Source organism: Gossypium raimondii, chromosome 6 (genome assembly GCF_025698545.1).
Source record: "Gossypium raimondii isolate GPD5lz chromosome 6, ASM2569854v1, whole genome shotgun sequence".
Classification (NCBI taxonomy): Eukaryota; Viridiplantae; Streptophyta; class Magnoliopsida; order Malvales; family Malvaceae; genus Gossypium; species Gossypium raimondii.
Window position 1 is genome coordinate 7075891 of NC_068570.1, and position 12092 is coordinate 7087982.

Consider the following 12092-nt stretch of genomic DNA (forward strand, 5'->3'; position numbering starts at 1 on the left):
TACCCTTTCCTATTGATTCAGGTATGCAAGACCACTGCATGCCCCCATTCTGGTCAGTATTTGAGCTGCTCTACAAATTTCAAACGCCATTTTGGTCAACATTTGAGCCGCCCTTTTTGGGTTTTCAACTCAAATCCCCTTTGGTCTAAGGCGCCCTTTGCGGGTTTTCACCTTAGCCTCTCCATTTTGCTCAAGGCTCCCTTTGTAGGGTTTCACCCTGGTTTTTTTTTTGACTCAAAGCGCCCTTTGTAGGCTTTCACCTTGGTCCCACCTTTTTTAAGCAGAGTATTTCCTGACTGAATCTGAGTTTACAGGACTTTGTAAATTTTTACCATCCATCTCATTCAAGATCAAAGCTTCTCCAGAAAAGACTTTCTTTAAAACATATGGACCCTTCTAATTTGGCCTCTATCTTCCTTTAAAATCCTTTTGTATAGGAAGGATCTTTTCCAACACTAGTTCCCTATTGTAAAATTCTTTGGGACGAACCTTCGGGTCTTCCTCTTAGGATAAAATGTAGAGAAATGACAATTCGACTTCAATGAGTAAAGCTATGATAAGCCAAAGAGGAGGGTATTGCCCCAGCAAAGAAAGTTTACTGCATCGTTCATAGCATCGATGTTGAACCTACTGCCCACTTCTGACATCATGCTGTTATTCAGATTACAAGCTAGTGCTTAACCCGAGCATATCTGGGTATGACCATGTGAAGACATCATTGAATTCTTGGGGTAGCTCTATAAGGTCCCGCCTCGTCTTTGTGGTCATGTCAATCCCAATCTTCACCCAGCACACAATTTCTGATAATTCATTGTGATGTAGGATCTGTCTATCCTCTTATTCTATCACCCTCCTCAAGTCTGGAGATAAGCTACAATCTATGTCATCTTCAAAGTCATGAGGTCCCTCTAAACACATGTCTCACTCAAAAGGAAATTTTGAGTCTGTAGCAGCGTCACTCATGACATTGATATCTGGGGACCCATAGTAGGTATCCAAGAATATACAAAAGAATGTATGAATAATATGAATGAATAAATGAATGGTTTGGTAGAAAAAATCCAAAAGAATGAAAAAGATGATTGCAATAATATATTTCATTAAAATAATAATGTTCAGACATGAGCCCATTTCACAAAAAAGTTCTTATTGCTTCTAGGCTAAAAGCAACAAGTGTGTTCTGAACATTACTCTAACAGACTCTAAATAACATAGAGGTTTCCTCTGCAGTCCCATTATTTTTAACACCTCCCAGGCGAATATCTGACCAGAAAGCATTGTATCCCCTCCATTATCAATCATGATTGGGTAATGGATTTTCTGCACTTGATGAGTCACCAAACTTGACAACACCCATGTCGATGAGTCTTTCAACTTGCTTCTTGAAGGCAATGCAATTCTCAATCGAGTGTCCCGTAATTCCCGCGTGGTATTCACATTGTGCGTTCGCATCATACCATTTGGGATACGGAGGTTGTAGAGGCTTCACATGAAAAGGGGAAACAACATGTGCATCAAACAGATTTTGATATAGCTCCCTGTATGACACCGGAATTGGCGTGAATTGGGGCCTCTCTGTGTTTTGTCTTGTACCAACTTCCTGTTTTGATGAACCGTGTTGGTTAGCAACCATCTTTCTTGGCTGACTCATAGTAACTGATTTAGAGTAACCCATGTTGTTCACCTCATCTTCTCTTCTCCTTGAGACTGACCTCTTGTTACTCTCTCCAACATCGATCTTTCCACTTCTTATGGCATTTCCGATCATCTCGCCATTCATGATTATGTCGGGAAAGCTTTTTGTAGCACTCCCCAACATATGTGTAATGAACGGTGCCTTCAGGGTGTTAATGAACAACACGGTCATTTCTTTTTCCAGGAGCGGTGGCTGAACTTGGACTGCGACCTCCCTCCATCTCTGCGCGTATTGTCTAAAGCTTTCACTCGACTTCTTTTCCATATTTTGAAGGGTGATCCTATCAGGAGCCATGTCCGTCACATGACTATATTGTTTCATGAATGATTGTGTCAAGTCCCTCCATGATCCAATCGTGGCACGACTCAACTGATTGTACCATTTGGATGCTGCCCCAATAAGGCTGTCTTGGAAACAGTGTATCAAGAGTTGGTCGTTGTTAACATAACCCGTCATTCGCCTGCAGAACATGGTGATGTGAGCTGCTGGGCAGCTTGTCCCATTGTACTTTTCAAATTCAGGCATCTTAAATTTATGAGGGAGTACTAAATCTGGCACTAAACTCAGCTATTTCGCGTCAATGCCTCGATAACTCTCAGTGACCTCCATCGCCTTAAACTTCTCTTCGAGCCACTTTCATCTTTCTTCTAATTGTTTCGGTAGCTCCTTTTCCTTCTCAACCACTTCATCGAAATCAGGAATGGCAGAGTTAATAGGGTTATTTTCAGGGTTAGATTCCGGTCCAGCTTGGAAGCTCGAAACACCATCCCGAGACTGCTGCGGCATGATGGTAACAGTAGATTTGCGTGGGTGTTCGGCCTGAGTTCGCACATGTGGCGGGGTGAAACCTGGAGGATAGGAAGGTTCATCATCATCTCCCTCATCGACATTTGTCATGGGGCCATTTCCTTTATCGAGTCCTTTAGCTATCAGGCGGGTTAGTTTTGCCACTATATCTTCTTGGGATTCCCGCATCTTCTCAGTCATTTCTTGCTTCATCTTGTCTAACCGCTCCTGCATCTGTAGCTGAAGTCGGTCCTGTATCTCCTTTTGACATTGCTCGAGTTTTTCTAATCTCTGATCCATATCTTTCGTCTTTGCCCGAGTGCCGTATCGGTGTTGGATTGGTTGGTTGGTTTCCAGGTTAACTGAGCAATAATTTTAATTAATTAGGCTCTTTCAATGGATTTTAATGCATATGATGCTATGTAATGCAAATGCATGAGATGAATGCAAAAAGAGACGTTGATTCTGATTCAATTCTATTTAGAAAACTTTTCTAGAAGACAAATTTCTTTACATAAAGCAGATATATATATACGGCTTTGCCCTCATACTCCAAGCAAGGATATCTTCTCCTTCTTCATCTGGATGCTAAGATAAATCTTGCGAATTCTTCAAAATGGATGTCTCTTCTATCTCCATTTTACTTGATCCGGGCCGTGCTTCGTTATTCCTTTATCGTCGTGATGCTCGTTGGCTTCCCTTAAAAAAAATTCAGCGGCTCTCGAATAATCTTCATTAGCTTGAGTCTTCGGGCAACGGAGCAATGGTTATGTAGTCCTCCATTAAACTATCATCTTCCTCTTGTTGTGTTTTCTCGGAACATATTCGGGCAACCGTATTATTTTCCACTTTATCAAGAAACACATTTCCTTATGACAAGCTCTCTATTAACAACCGAACGTGAATCAACACCTCTTTTATGATGAAAATGCAATGCAATCATGATGTCATGCAATCAAAATAAAATGCAACAAGTTAGTATCGGGTATAAACATTAAATCCAATATAAGCAAGAAATAATAAAAACTCCTAGTCAGGTATCTCCTAAGGTTTAGAGTACTTCTACCTAAGGTAAGTTCCTAAAGCTCACTATATGAGGTTTAGTTTCTAGAGTAAAGGTACCGAACGGAAGATTCCTCGATCCTCACCCATTATAGGCTCATGTGGATCAAGTTCGATTCGGGGATACATTTCCCTATGGCTGCACGGAGATGAAAATCTCACGAAGACATAGGTACGGATGTATCCCGGAAGCGGTCCACTACCCTGCACGGAGGTGAAAACCTCACGAAGGACTAGTTTCTCGCTCCCACTTAAAGGGGTAAAACGGACCATGCAATGTAAAAATGCAAATGTAAATGCAAAGTAGCCGACATTCCATGATAAAATATCAATGAATGCGAAGGGAAATCATGATTTTTTAAACTTTTGATTTTCGACAAAAAGACAAAACATAATCAATTCATGGCTCGACTCTTTAGTGTCCCCAGCGGAGTCGCCAAGCTGTCGAAACCGTTTTTTGAAAACAAAAATTTTAGTTGTCGACTTAAAAAAAACAAAAACTGGAGTCGCCACCGATCCTTTATTAATGTGTGATCGGCCCACCTTAAAAATAATTTTGGTCTGCGAGTTTTAAGAAAACGAGTTCGGAAGTCAGTTACGCACGAGGAAGGGTTAGCACCCTCGTAACGCCCAAAATCAGTACCAAATTGATCATTTAATGTCTTAGTGTCGAAGGTTAAAAAAGTTAAAAAAAAAACAAATGATGAAACCAGAAAAGGATAATCAATTGTTCAAGACATGTAAAGAAATCGAGTTCCAATACGTTAGGGTACAATTTCTCATAATTCTCGAACTTTGAATTTCACTTTTATTTTATGCGAAAATTTTCATTTTGAGAAAGTAACATGCCACACCCAATGCATTAGGACACAACAAGTTAAGTTCCCAAAAGTGATTTTTATACTCATGCATTTTGGATAAAAGAATATCCTCGGGTATTTAAGATTAACAAAGAAAATCAGAACCCAATACGTTAGGGCTCAATTTTCCTCGAAAATCTCAAACTTCGAATATTACTTTTATTCAAAAAAAAAACCCTTTGAAATAATTTTGATGTGTTGACAAAACCAAAATATATCTTCTTGTTTAAAAAGAAATGACATAATGCTAATATACAACATGGAACACATACCTTAATTTTAAATTATATACGCATATGTATTATGAAATGCCCATGCATATATACATGTATGCAAAAGTTATGGAAATAAAAGAATAATAATATATATATGTGTATTTATAAAAGAATGAAAAAATGTATTTAGATTTATACAGATATATAAAAAATATGAAAATACGTATATACAAAAGAAAATGTATGTATATAGGCATATATATATATATACGTAATAATTATGAAAATAAGATAAAAAAAGCATGTATATGTGTATATATTCACAAAATAGAAAAAAATGTATAAGTATATATACATAGGCAAATCATGAAAATTCACATGCGTATATATTCAAATACATATATATATGTACAATATGTATATAAAATAATGGGATATATACATGAAATAACAAAAAAATATTCAATAATTAAAAAGTGTATGTAAAAAAATCTTTTAAAAAATGTATGTATGTATATTTATATGTATAAAAACTATGAAAACAAAGTAATAATACAATGTGCATACAATAGATATATATATATTTAAAATGTTAAAGTATATACGTATTAACATGCACATGCGCATATAAGCATAATAATAATATATAATATTATAGTAAAATAATTTTAAAAAAAATACTAATAATATAAATAACATAAACAAAAAAAATCTAAAATACAAGATTAAAGGTTAAATTGCGAATAAGCAAAATTTAAATGCTGATTTCAAAAAAATAAAAAACAAGGGGGGAGTAAATTCAAAAGCGCGCAATAGGGGGAGGACCAATCGAGCAATTTTACTCAGTTCCCAAGACGCTGCGTAGCGAGGGACTAAATTGAAACAAAAATCAAATAGGCAGCCCAATTTAAAAAATGTAAAATGGGTCTAATTGGGGTGCGCTACAAAAGGGAGGGATCGTCTGCGCAATTTCCCCTTTAAAGCCCAACGCGCGGATCCTCCTGGTCGGGTCGGGTCAACACGCGGATCTTTCCCCCCAAAACGACGCTGTTTTGAAATATTATTTAAAATGATTTTTCCCCTTTCAAAATTAGTTTCCACCGAAAGGGGAAAGAAAAAAACAAAGGACCCCTGCTTTGCTCTGCTAGGGTTTTGGACTCTAGTGTCATCGCGCAGCCTTTCGCCGGCGACCGTGCTCCGATCAAGACGGAGAGGGCCCCCAGTCGGCGTCTTTGACGAAAGAGGTGAGATTTTCGCCTTTTCGTATTATTTATTTAAAAAAGAAAAAAAATGAATAACGAAAGGAAAAAAAAATAGGAATCCGATTTCACCTTTGAAAAAAAAATCTTTGTATTTCTCAGTATTTTTTTCTCTATTTTCCTATTTCTTTACACTGAATCCTCCCTCACTTACAGATTTCCCAAAGGCTTTTATAGCCCGAAAAATCGAAAAAAAAATAAAATAAAATTTCACTAATTATTGTTGCTGTTTTATCTCAATCGGGCTCTTTGAGTCTGTTTTTTGCAGGAAATCGTGGAGCAAACGTGAAGGAGGATCTCCGAGTCCTACGGCGATCGGGATCTTGCTGGTGGCTGCTGCAGCTAGCTTAGGGTTTCTGCTTTTTGGCGTTAAGGGCTGCAAACTTGGGCTTTGGGGCTGTTATTGGGTTTGAAATTGATGAAGATGTTGGGCCATGTAAATGGACTCTTTATTTGGGTTTTTTACTTTCTGTTTCGGTTCATTTTTTTACCAGGCAATAATTGGTATTACAAACTAATTTTAAAATTAAAGGATGGATTTACTTTTTATTAATTACTTACTGTTTTATTAATTTTTATCTCTATTCTTTTTACTAATAATTTTCAATTTAAATTTATTAGATATTTAATTATTTTAAATTGACTGAGAGATAAATAATAAAATTTATATTATCATTAATTAAATCAATTAAATAAGAATAAGAAACAAAATAAATTGATATGAGATAAATAATAAATAGTAGAGTTTAATCCTTGTAATTAACTCAAATAAAGAGGCTATATTATACAAAAACTTTCTTTTACTTGACTAATGGTCACTATAAAATAAGTCATTTTCAAATCATTTAACACATTTACCTGTAATAATTCTAAATGAATTTAGAAGCTCTGATAATTCTGCAAGAAATTCTCATCTAATCTTAATTCCACAAAGGGAGATCAAATCTTGTTTCAAGGTATAATTTTAAAACTTCAAAATGTTTCTAAGTGACATCCAACTTAATAGGGATCTTTATAGTATAAATACGTAAGTTTATTTTTAAAACCAGTTATGGGTGATGATTATAATTTTTATTGTCCTCTATTTTGTTTTTTAATATTTTCATACAAATATATTTTAATATTCAACAATCGTATCCTTTAATGACGTTGTTTTATATCTCGAAATAGTTGTGAAGTAATCGTTAATCTCGTTATGTTTATTTTTAAGGATAGAGACTTTTTCTTCGCCTAAAAAATAACGCCCAATCATCCCAAAATTACATTCCTACTGACATCCTCGTGCCATGAAGCACAACCATCACATCTTATCTAATCTCATTAATTTTTTCAACTTTCCAAGCAAACCAACCCAAAGATAGACACATCGAGTTATATCCAAACGATACCCTAATTCGAGTTTAAGTTAGGCTCTACTAATGAGTCAATCATTTTATCAAAGATTCGCTTCAACCCATTTTCAAGATCAAAGGAACAAAAAAATTAACCATTAACCATCACTCTACTAAAACATGTTTTACATTATTTTCTCTTTTTTTCGTATTTTATTATAGTATTTTTTTGTTCAAACGTATTTTATTATTGTATTTCATATTATATCATATTTTATTATTATTTACATTACATTTGAATGACGTGAAACGTGGAGTGAATCTTATGCTGTTATTGCAGGTGTAGGGCAATCCATGGATGGGAAACAAGAGTCAGGTAGACCCTTTGCAGGAAGTGGATCAAAACTAATGCTCTGTTTGGTAGGGCAGAAAGAAAATGGAAAGACAGAAAATCGAATGGGTAGAAAATTAGAAGGATGAAAAACATTAATTTTCTTTTAATAGGTGTACTTGGTAAGAAATATACAAATTTCTATCATTTTCACTTTCATCGTTTTAATTTGGAATGATTGATTTTTATTCATTAAAATAGAAAATAATCATTCCTTCTATTTTCTTTCCGAAACAAATATTGCAATCCAAACAGTTTTAGCTTAAGGATTGAACAATTTTTCAATCACAACACAACCCATTAAACTATTTCGCACAAGATAATAACAAATATTCTTCAATCACAACGCAACCCATAAAACTATTTAGCCCTAAAATTCAACAATTCTTTCAATCGAACATGCAATACAAACATAGAAAATACCTCTGGAAAACTAACCTGTAATGAGGAAATCGGGGAAGAGTGCGATGAACAAGAACCTGTAATGAGAAAAGGGAAATCGATTTTAAGGGACCAGTGAAAATACCTTTGGAAATCGGTTTCTCGTTCTTGATAAAATGAAGAAAATCAAAGAAACGATGAACAATAATCGATGGCAGAGTGACTGGAAGGGAAAAGAAATTACCTGTGAAAGGAAGCGTGGAAGAATCAGAATGTTGAGGAGGGCAGAAAACGGAATAGAAAAGATGAAAAGAGGCGGAATAGGTAATCGGCGCTGAGGGGGCGTAATGCCTATTACGTGCAATCAAGGTAATAATCCAGTAACCAATTCGGGGGGAATAGGTTTACAGCAAATCAAACAGGCGTTTCGTAGTGGGCCCGCTGCATAGGGGGGGAATACGCATGCATTCCCCCCAACCAAACGCCTCATTAGTAATCAACATCTTGCACTAAAACAATTTTGGACAGCAGCAGTAGGTTAATTTTGAAAAATCACCATAAATCGTGAAAATTGAATTAGAAGATGATAAAAATATGGAATTAAATTTTATTGAGTCTAGTTTCTCATAGAAGAAACGGTGTAAGTAATGGAATTGTAAATCATGAGATATAATGAATTTTGTGAGACAATGTCAGAATGAATTCGGGTTCCCCTGTTCTGACTTTGGAAAATCATAAAAAATTGGAGAAAAATAATTAGGGGTTAAAATTTACATGATTAAAATCCTTAATGAGTCTATTTTTAATATAAACAAACAGGAACATCATCTGAATCCTGTACGATGAGATAATTAATTTTTAGTGAAGAAGAGTCAAAACTGTCAGATAGCAGAATAGGGATGACTTTAAAGAATAAACTGTACTTATTGAATAAACCAAAAATTCTAAAAATTTTATGGAAATAATATAGAGTCTAGTTTCAGATAAAATTTACGGATCTCAATTCTAAGTTCTGTAGCTTAATATATAATTAATTTAGTGACTACGACTCAAGTGAACAACTTGTTATGAGTAAACAAGTAAATAGTGGTATTATGTATATATCAAGGATGTGGAATGGAGTGGAGTAGGAGGAAAAATATATGTGAATATTCAGATAATATAAGTTTATTTTAAAATAGCTAATTTACATGTTTTAGGTTTAGGGACTAAATTGAATAAAAGTAAAATTTTAAGGGTAATTTTGTAAAATGTCAAAATGACCAAATTGCATGAAATGAATTTTTTATTATTTAAATCAATAAATTGAATGAAATATTAATTTAGATCAAGATTGGGTGAAAATTCGAGGAAAATGGAAAATTACCAAAATGCCCCTAAATTTTGGTATTTCTGCAATTTAGCCTAGTAAGTTCGTGTAACTTGAATTATATTCTTAAATGCTTGAAATGTATGTTATTGATGTGAATATGATTTGAATGTTCATTGTATGAAAATTGATGAAACATTGATATATTTGATAAAAAAGGGGAAGAAATCCCGGTTGAATGGAAAGAAAATTTGATGGATCTCTGAAAAGGAATTGACGGTAAAAAGGATCTAGCCCGAACGGGTGATCCTATCCTGATATAGCCCTCCCAAAGAATATATGGAAAATGGATTTAGCCCGGACGAGTAATCCGAATTAGGGTCCGAATTTAGCTTGGACTGGTAATTCAGATCCAAGCTCATTAGAGTAATTGTCATTGCAGGGGATTTAGCCTGGACTGGTAATCCCGACAATACTCTATGAGTTTATATTATAGGGGATTTAGCCTAGACTGGTAATCCCGCTGTAAGGATAAGGTTCGCGGGAGTGTGCTATTTGAAATGGAAATGTGCTCACATGAATATGAATTGACGGACCCGGATTTGTACACTAAAAGTGTACCTCTGAAAATCCATCGAAATTTTCGAGAAATTCAACGGGATAAATATGGAAAATAATAAGGGTAATAGAAAACATGGAATTGAATTATTATTGGAAATATATTATCGAATTTAATACCCAGTTTGGATTGAACGCGGGATTGAGTACAATCGTTCTGTGCCAAAGGATGAATTGACGGTAAATTACCCAAGTAAACCGAGGTTCAGTATTTGTTGCGGACTTTCGTGTTTACTATCTACTTAGCTCTCATGAGCTTAAGTTCAGCCTTCGAGCTTCTAAAAACGATGTACTCATATCCATAAGTTGTTCTTCGAAAGGTAAAATATCGGGAGTTGTGTTGAATGGTAATATAATTATTTATATGATGCATTGAATTGGTAAGTATTTAAGTGAAAATATGCTACTGCTCATGAAAAAGTATTAAAGTTTAAATTAAGCAATTTTCTTATGAAATGACTTATCATGTGGTCAGTTAAGGAAAGGCTTTGGGTAAATGTACTAGTTTGTGACCATGGTTGAATGATATGTTTATGACTTGTGTGACATGTATATGGAACAAGCGTGGAAAGTAAAGAAATGTAAATGAAAATAAAGAAATTATTAAGAGTTAAAGTTATATAAAATCCTACTAAGCTTGGGATAATATGTTTAAGTGATACTGTGGATTTATTCACATTGTAAGTTGATGAATATAGCTTCATGGGTATTGTGGTATTAATATTGGGTTATCCTTGATATGTATAGATTTCATATTTTAAAAGAACTAAAATGATTAAAGACTACATGAGCTTACTGAGCATTCATTGCTTACGTATTTGTTTTTTTATTTACCCTACAGATTATAGGAAACTCGATTTGGTTGGAAACTTGTCGGAGATATATCACACTATCCATTGATTTTATCGGTAATTTTGGATGATTTGATTCTAGTTATAATGGCATGTATAAGTTAATTTAGCCAATGTTGGCTCATTAATATTTTGATTTTGGTTGGTTTCAAATATGAATATTAGATGAAATGAAATGTTTGAAAATTAATTTATAAATTTTGGTAATGCTCCGTAACCCTCTTCCGGCGACAGATTCGGGTTAGGGGTGTTACAATACGGGTTAGGGGTGTTATAGGAACTACTACTATAAATACCAATTAGTTTAAGGTCCTTAAGCACAAAAAATAAACAAAAAAAAAACAATTACATTTTAAAGATAAGGATTTATATACCATCTATTGAAGTTTTTGAGTGCATAGAATACTTTAGTGGTTTTCAATTTTTTGTACAGTTTAATTCGACGTCCTCGTCGATGGTTTGACGTGCTCGACATTGACATCACAACATTTAGATTTTGGCATTTGGTTCAAGTAATGACTGGAAGTATTTATGTTCGATATTTTCCGTTGCTCTATATTGTAAATCGTTTTTGTGCTAACACCCAACACTTACCAAATTTAAAGAAGAAATCTTAATTAATTCATATGTTATTAGTCTCTATACTTTTATAAAATTAGAGATACAAGTCTATATTTTAAAATTTTAAAACTCAATCCTCTTATTTTTTTAATTTAAAAATTTTAGTCCAATTATTATTAATGCTAGTAATTTTTATAAAAAATCAACTTTAATATATTTATTTTCTACTAATCAAATCAAATGTCACGTCAAATAAAAATAATGAAATCAAAATTTAATAAAAAATAATTATGATTTTAATAATTAAATTAAGATTTTCAAATAAAAATTAAGAATTAAATATTAAAATTTTTCTTTATTAAAACATTGTAACATGAGATCAGCAGTTCACACTATTGTAATTTTTCAGGGTTAATGCGATGTGACCATTGCCCTAATTTTAAGCTTTATCCTCTTATCTCTTTTTTCCGGTAAAGGGCGGAAACGTGTTCCATCAAAATGGGTCCTTATTCTAATATCTTTTCATAAAAGAAATGAATAAATATTCTAACTCTTTGTAATTTAATAAAATAGGACTGAGTTATAATTCAATTGATATCGATATTATTATTATATATAAGAAGACATAGATTCGAGTGTGTTAAAGTACATTTATTTTCCTATTTAAGGATCAAGGAAGGACTATGAATAGTTCTAGACATTTATATTAAAAAATAATCACTAATAATGTATTTGATAAATTGAAAAATTTAAGTGTGGGAAAATTAAGTAT